Source organism: Trachymyrmex septentrionalis, unplaced genomic scaffold (genome assembly GCF_001594115.1).
Source record: "Trachymyrmex septentrionalis isolate Tsep2-gDNA-1 unplaced genomic scaffold, Tsep1.0 scaffold223, whole genome shotgun sequence".
NCBI lineage: Eukaryota > Metazoa > Arthropoda > Insecta > Hymenoptera > Formicidae > Trachymyrmex > Trachymyrmex septentrionalis.
The window spans coordinates 832,374-840,896 of NW_017305379.1; positions in this window are offsets into that span (position 1 = coordinate 832,374).

Sequence of the window (8,523 nt, forward strand, 5' to 3'; positions counted from 1 at the left end):
AAAGACATTCTGCCGAAATCAAGAATCCGCCGCGAGCGGGCGAGTTGTCGAGACGAACGTCACAAGATGCGCGACGAGAGTTTGTCAAAGGGGTAGAAAATATGAATTTTAGTCGCAGATACGTACAATTTGGACTGGCCGAATACGACGATAATGATTTTTTTTAATAATGCGGACTTTATTACATCACAATCATTTTTAGATGACAATATAAATTTTCTTGTCTTAACTATGCATAAAAAGAACAGTTTTGAAGTATTAAAAAATTTACTTGGATACAGATTCGAGAACAATTTTTTTTATTGGATTATCAAAGTAACTATGTAGGATTCAAAGTTATTAGTTGCTAAAAATGTGTCAAATGTCTTTTAGCAGCATTGTTCATCATGCTTGAATTTGCTGCACATAATTATTTTGATGGTCCAAATAAAATTATTTTCACACTGAGAAACTCATTTAGTTGAATCAATTAATTTCTTGGTTGGATATGGACAAACAAATCCTTGGTTGATGCAATAAAATAATTTAGTTGAAGCCAAACATTTGGGTGTAGTAAACAACTTTATCAGATGTCAATGTTTATCAGAAACAATTAAAATGTTACAATAACCAAATGCTTTGTTTCAACCAAATTATTTTATTGCATCAACCAAGGATTTGTTTGTCCATATCCGAACAAGAAATTAATCGATATAACTATTGTAAATGGATTTTTTCAGTACAGATCCGTATCTACCTAAATTTTTAGATACAACAAAATTATTCTTTCCGTGTTTGGTAACACACATATATTATATATCGACGTATTTTGATATGAACGGAGTTCAAAGAAAGTCTCTTGATAATGACGATAACATTATTCCTAATAGGTTTGCGATGCAATAGGATTATCTCATTAAAAGTACACAACAACCGTTCATAGTCGCAGATAGATATTATAATATATTCAGAATACTTTTTTATCGAGAAAGCGGGAGAAAACGTGGCACGAGTCCGGTTTCTCTCTTCGTAAAAGAATAATATTTCCGTGTAGCTATTACACTTGCCGGAATAGAGAAGCGCGCATTGTGGCAACCGGCAACCATCCGATTAACGCGAAGACGGTGGGCAACGAGAGGCAGCAAAAAAGGTTATAAAAATTCAATTAACTTTGCAATTTTAATTAATTCCATATTTATATGACGCGATAAACAGAAACTGCCCCCCGCGCGGCAGTTTCGTTTAATCCCCGCTATTGTGCGACAGCACCGGCCGCGGTGCGCAAACTTGATTTTCACGCGGCACGCTTCATTCTTCCCTTTCCGTTTCTGCCGCTGATTCCAATTGCCATTTGCTCGTTTGCAAGAGGCAAAAACAAGAGATGAAGACACCGAGAAGAGAGTGGCATCTTTTATTGCCATTTGTAATTCCAGTTTTTGTCCTATCTCACAAAGTTCATACGTTATTGTTGAGAAAGTTGAAAATTACTGATATTAGATAGTACAATAAACATGATTGAGAACGTAGTATCTAATACAAAAAAAATTGCATAATAGATCAAAATTGTACATCGACATAATGTACATAATCTAATATTGAGATCGCGTATGAAATACCTAAAAGGTCCGAATGTAAAAAAGTTCTGAGAGAACAGACGAAAGGGAATCTTGTTAGTCCGTGTTTTTCCACAGGATGAAATTCCAACGTCACTTGAAAATTTTGTCGACCGTAAATACTGCGTGCACGGGTACGGATTTAAATTCGGCAAAAATTTTAGAACGCGTGGTAGGGGTCGGTGGCCAAGGTTTGGGTTGCGCTCGCCGGTGCGAACGGAGTTTCGCGGCTGGTTGCAGGGTTGGCTGGTTAATTTCACACTTCCATGATTATATAGGCGAGATGGAGAACATTTATATTCGCGCGCGGAGAGCCGAGGGTGTCTGATTGGGTCCGATATTCAGGGAATAAAAAAGTTCGAAGCACCGCGGAGCAACGCTGCGCTCACTCGTCGCTCGCCTCTTCTCACACTCTCTCTTCTTTCTCTCTTTTCATCGTTTCTCTTCTCGCCAGCTGGTTGTCCCTGTTCCGCGTCGTTCGACCCCCGGACTCCCTCGCGAAAGCGTATGGATATCCAGGAACGTATAGACGTAATGCCGCCGTTCGCCGAATCGAAATGTTCGATCATACGCGAGATTGGCTCATTCTTTACCTTCTTGTGGCGTTCTATTTTTCGTGAGGCCAATGAAAATAGGTGTGTACGAGCAATACTTCGATCGTTGAAAAAAATGAATTAAACGCATCTCTTAAAAGTCTTACGAAAGTTAATTTGCAACCTTTCCAAAGTTTCTGAACAGATATATCTAGTTCAAGTGGATGACTGTTACCATTTAACTCTTGTGGAAAGTATTGTCTTTTGGATAGAATTTACAAGTATAAAATTGATATTGATATTATTCCTTGTTAATCACTATAATTGTTTTTAATAATTTCATGATTTTTATTCGATAAGCAGTTAGTGTTTTTAATTTTATAATAAAATTATTTTATCTAACAAATTTTAGTTGCTTGAATGACATTAAAAAGTTTATTAATTAAGTGTATTTAATTGTTCTAATTCGATAAACAGTCAAACATTTTCGATATTGACGCTATATTATTACCTTAAAAATTATTATCTTAAAGTAACATTTGTAAAGATTACATTTAAAGATAACTATATTACATTTGCGAATAATTTCAATAGAAAATATGCAACATAGCTGTAAATGTACTTATTGTATTGTTTTCATTTAAGAAATAGTAATAAAATGCAAATTTTTACAGTACCGTCTTGGGGTGCATTCTATTTTTTTAGACATTTAATAAAAAAAAATTTGTTTTTTTTACGTTAGCGCTGAGGTTATTCGCGTTCGCGAGTGCGATAGTCTGTAATCGCGAAAATTTGGAAAAGAGATTCAGTGGACCATTGTAAAACGAATAGTGGTTGGGGATGAGGGAGAGAGGAGAAGGTGAGAGCGAATGGGGTGGTAATCTGTAGCAAAAATGCGACTCGCGCGGGACTCGTTTCGAACGGTCGGGTTACGCTGGCCGCTTTTAGTGTGAAATGAATGCTTGTAATTACGAAGGGGTCGCAAGGTGGCAGAGAGGGAAGGGGTCAGGCAACCAGGGATGGTAGGTGGGAGCGTTGGTGAAATTGGTCAGGATGGAAGCAACGGAACGGTTCGCTAAAGCCGCACATGCCGGTCCACAATGATAGACTGTACCAGCCGCTTGATCGGTTAGTTCATCGGTGTTGGCTCGGCATAGTTCGGCACAGTACGTTATCCCATCCTATCATAATGTCCACTAATTGTAATAGCCACCCTCTGTCGACCGTCCATCGTGTCGAAGATAAAGGGGCAGGCGAAGCGAGATGTACATAGCCTTACGACTAATATGTGGATGCTCACTGTTATATCTGGGATCAGAGAATCTCGAAATAACAGAGAGAGTTAGGAAAAAAAAAGTTCGATCGATAGTCGAAGTTTCGAGAATTTTTTCGTTGATCTTTGGTCCTCCGTAACGAAGTAAATACAATGGTGCATTTTACTGGATCTGTAAAGCTATAGCACGACGTTCTTATTAATATAAAAAAAATAATGTCAGTTCTAATAGCACTTTTCATAGTTCTACAGACCTACATAGAAATGAAAAAATTTCACATTAAAAAAAAATCAAATACGAAAATATAACCTGCAAATTTCGCGAATCTAGTACGATTTTCCTCTAAAGAAAATTATAAATATTAACATTTTTAGCACCGGTTCCTGATAGTTCTACTAAAGATCTACTAATATATGCATTTTGAAAAAACATGACACAGAATAATTACTATTATCTAATTACTCAAATACAGGCATTTGAATTTTAATTTTTTATGTAGATACATATAGGAGAACCTGCGGCATAATGAGCACATTAAACAAATTTTAAACATATTAAAAATAAATAAATACTTGGTTTTTTGTACTATATTATAATATTCTTTAAAGGGTATACTACAAGAAAAATATAAGTTTTACTGCGAAACAGGACAAAATTGTTTTATTGAAAGCGTGTTTTAACTCCGTGCTGTTTATATGAAGCATAATAGAGTATCGCATAAAATATGTCTGTTTTTCAAAAATTAATGTTGAATATTTCTTGAAAAAGTAATTTATAATTATAACTTATTTAATATAAATAACTATTTATTATTGCATTTTTAATTAATAATTTCGTTATTAATAACATTTTTGTTGATAATTTTGTTATTAAAATTAAAATTTTTATTTTTTTTTGTAATATCCTAGATTATAATATTCGGTATAATATTTGCAAAACATAACGTATATATTTTTATATCATGAAGAGAAAAAAATAAACGTGTTTAGTGTCCCATTATGCCTTTTAAAAGTGTATAAATTTACTTTAGATAATATAAAATATATATCACAGATAATCAATATGTATGCAGTGTTTACTTACAATAGATACTTTACTAAGTGTCAAGAAAAAAGTGTTTAATAACATAAATGCACATTGACAGTAATGAAAACTAGTATTTTATTATTGCTTTCTTTATATAAATGTGTGCATCAGAATGATCGCAAATTCGGTCGCGGAAGGTACAGCGAGTGCATTAAATTATTATCGTGTGTATATATGTGTAGAATTATCGAACATTATAAAAACCTTATCGTTATCAAATACAAGAAAGTGTCTCTTCCTTTTTTTGTATAATACGCAAGTTCTGTTTCGCATATGCGAAAGTATTCATTCACATTCTGTGAATAAATATTCCAACTTCGAGTGACGGCAGCTGGCAACGGCTGGTGTCGATCGTACGATGAATTGATACCTTCATAAAAGACCAATAGCTAGAACGGAGCCTACACATGTATCTATCGTCTCTCGTATATTCGTGAATTGCTGTGAAGTGATGAGGAGGGATGGGGAGAAGGGACCAACATCTATCATCATATTGCAACATCATCCGCCACATAAAGCCTCTCGTCATGTCCTTTTCAAAGTCGACGTAAAATCTGCGCTGTTACGCGGATGCCCGACGTGTACAGATTTTATTAAAGGCGCAATCATATTCGCGCGACAGCGAGCCGGTCGCAATATCTCCTCAATACGATAGTATATTCTACAGTAATTGCAGACATCGCAACGTACGATGTACATGACGATACACATGGAGATCATGTCGATGTAGTTATGTGAAATATTATAGTATTATGCAGATATACCGTGACAAAGAATGAAATTCTGATTACTGAAGGGACGTTGCAAAGAGATGCAACAGATTTCTTTAGCCTCGCTTATTGTGACAATAATTTTGTTTACCAGTACTTTTACAATGAACTGATACGAGAAATATAATATTACAGCGAAATAATTGGATCTTTCGTTCAGTTAAACTCATGTTTTATTTCCCGACTCCGCAACATGATATTCCCGGACGAAACATTTCCCCGCAATCGACTCGCGGCTACATTAATTTAGTGATTCGGGGTAATATATTTCGGAGTTTGCCACCTGAAACAGCTTTATACGCCAGATTTAATTAATAATCTAGATTAGATATATGACTCGTGTTATATACGCGGCAAAGCGTTCTTAGTTAGCAGATTTGGCCTCGACTGTAATTTCGCCAGTAATTGGACCGATACGGAAAACTTGCTTCTCCACCTAATCGGTTGCCGATCACGAAACTTGTACCACGTAACTATATAAATATATAAATATATTAAATGCTCGTTATGATATACCATAGTTATTGTTTATAAAGCATATTTTTTTATTAAAATAAAATAAACAATAAATAAACAATATTTTAAAAGACTATTTTCGAGAAAATATTTTGATGAAATTTTTAACATTTTTATAAAATTTGATTAGATTTACAAAATTAAAACTGACAGAAAATAAATATTCTAAAAGAGAGCAATTTGTTTGTCATTTTTTCGCATGGATATCGATTAGATATTTATTTTTAATGAACAATACAGAGATAATAATGTTTAAATAATGTAAGAGAAGGCAGAATTAAAAAAGTATTTCGATCGTTTCTACCTTGTTTCACTTTTAAACGTGTAAATAAAACGACATTATTATTCATAGGAATTCATTAGCTATGTTGGGAATAATTACGATTGTCAAGTCGAGACATAACGAGATCTCAGACGAGCATAATTATGGCTATCAGATTCGGAGCTAATAGCTCTGCATCACCCCAAGCGCGGAGTATTGTTGCCATCTCCCTCATTGCCTCGGGGCTCTCTGCGTAATTACCATTACCCACAAACCGATAGCTACCGTGCTTATCATATTCTGTGGCAATAACAGCGTTGATACAGCTACTACGTGATTGCATTTGATTCGAGATGGTGTCCCGCGTGATCGGAAACAGTTCAGAAAAGCTGGGAGAGAAATCAAGTAGAGACTAAATCGGTATATCCGATAAAAGCAATGTGAAGTTTACTATCAAACACACCACTTTAATATTGTATATAATTCTGATATTCGAAAATTATTACTTGTCGACTGTCAAATAACTATTCATTAAACAATAAGAATTTACTGGCCTGGCCATTACTTTTATTTCTTATTGTAGATTCATTAATTTTTTAACTCTTAAGATATACTATACATACACATATTAGTGAGAATAATTGAAGATGTTATAATTTAAGAAAATAAAACAAAATAATAGTGAAGAAATAAAATATTTCCTAAAGTTTTAAGAAGTTAACAATCAACGAAAAGATGATATCGGTGCAGCAAGAAATGTTGTCATTATATTTTATACATAATTGTTACGTAATTAAAATATATTAATTAGAGAAAAAATAAATTAAAATCAGACTCGTCAAATTTGAAGACGAAACTAGCGTTAATAAATTTTCTGCTTACTTTCGTAGCGTCATCACTTTATTACCCGCGTCTAACCGTGCTGCGTATTTACTTCTCGCTTAATATTCTATGCTTTCATGAGACGAGAGACCGCTTTACAACCGCCGCGAAGTACCGTATAATGCAGTTTTAAGCCGCGACTTGCGAGCCCCGGGGACCAATGATAAACTGCCAACAATAATAACGCTTTATACACGATGCCGTTGAATACATGCTGGAAAATGCATTATTGTCCTATGCATGATTCTTAGACTAAAGTAAAAGTATGTTGTTTCTAAGCTGCACATACATACAATTGTATTACAATTGTATTGATTACAATTTTAACAATAATTTCCGCGATTTTTATAAATAATCTCTATGTTACCTACAATATTATTTATTGCATTCTTTTACATTTAACAAGATTATGAATCTCTTTCTATTTTAATTGACGTGACAATATTGCTGTATAATATTATCAGAGACACGATATAAAAAAATTCCAGAGAAATATATCGTTTTCCCTTTAGCGTCTTTCAAGGCGCAAATTGCAATTCTCTGAAAAACATTAGCCGTAAGTACGAAGGAGATTGGTTTTTTAAAGAAATTTACAATCCGCCGGGATGGCGTGTCTAAAACCGTTTGCTCGGTCCTGCTTCAACGTGGATACTGAAAGAAGAGTTCCTCGGAGAGGAACGGGGAGATGCGATAAACAAAGAAGAAATGAGAGGAAAGAAAGGAAAAATGGGAGGACGTTTGTCGCGACGACAGGCTGAACGAAGGCAGGAAGGGCGAAGGGCTGAATGAAGGTAGGAAGGAAAAAAATTAATTTCGAATAGTCGTCGCTGCGTCAGACAAAACTCTGATTCGATCTACTCCGCGCAGGGATGATAGAAGCGAACGAGTATACTCGAAAATCCTATGGTATGTATATGCAGAGAAGGAAATGAAGGCGGAAACCTCGTAAGCCCCTTACATTGGCGCAATGCGTATCGGTTACGAATCAATATTTAATCAACGCATAACGCATTTCTGTGTACGCCGTATGTCTCTTTAAGCCCGTCTCATCCCCGTGATTCCTTGTTTTATACGTTAATTTAGTCGAGACATGATTGCGAGATGCGTGACAAATCAACTGATGGTGCCTCTATATTTATGATCAGTCCAAAAGCGTAGAATATTTCACAGAGTAGGAAACGAAGGGAATCAGAACAGAAAAAAGTTTTGCAATAAACGCGAAATGCGGGCGTGATTCAATTAAAGAAGGTAGAAGAAAAAAATCTTATCACATAATTAACCTCGATGTTTCTTCAACTATTAAATTGACGTCTTATTCATCCCTTTTCGATTTCGTCTTTTCACTCATTTAGTCTTTGCCAACCCCTGCGAGATACGGTTTCGTTCTCTTCCTCTCTCTCTCTCTCTCTCTCTCTCTCTCTCTCTCCCTCCCTCTCTCTCTCTCCCTCTCTCTCTCTGTAACATTCTCTATCGCGTGGGAACCAAACGTGAACTCTTGTCACGAACACGTGCGCGCGCCGCAACACGGCCCGCCGGAAATGACGTAATAATTAATGGACTCGTATCAATTAGCGGGCGCCTACGCGCGCTCGCCAGTCGCTAGTTTTA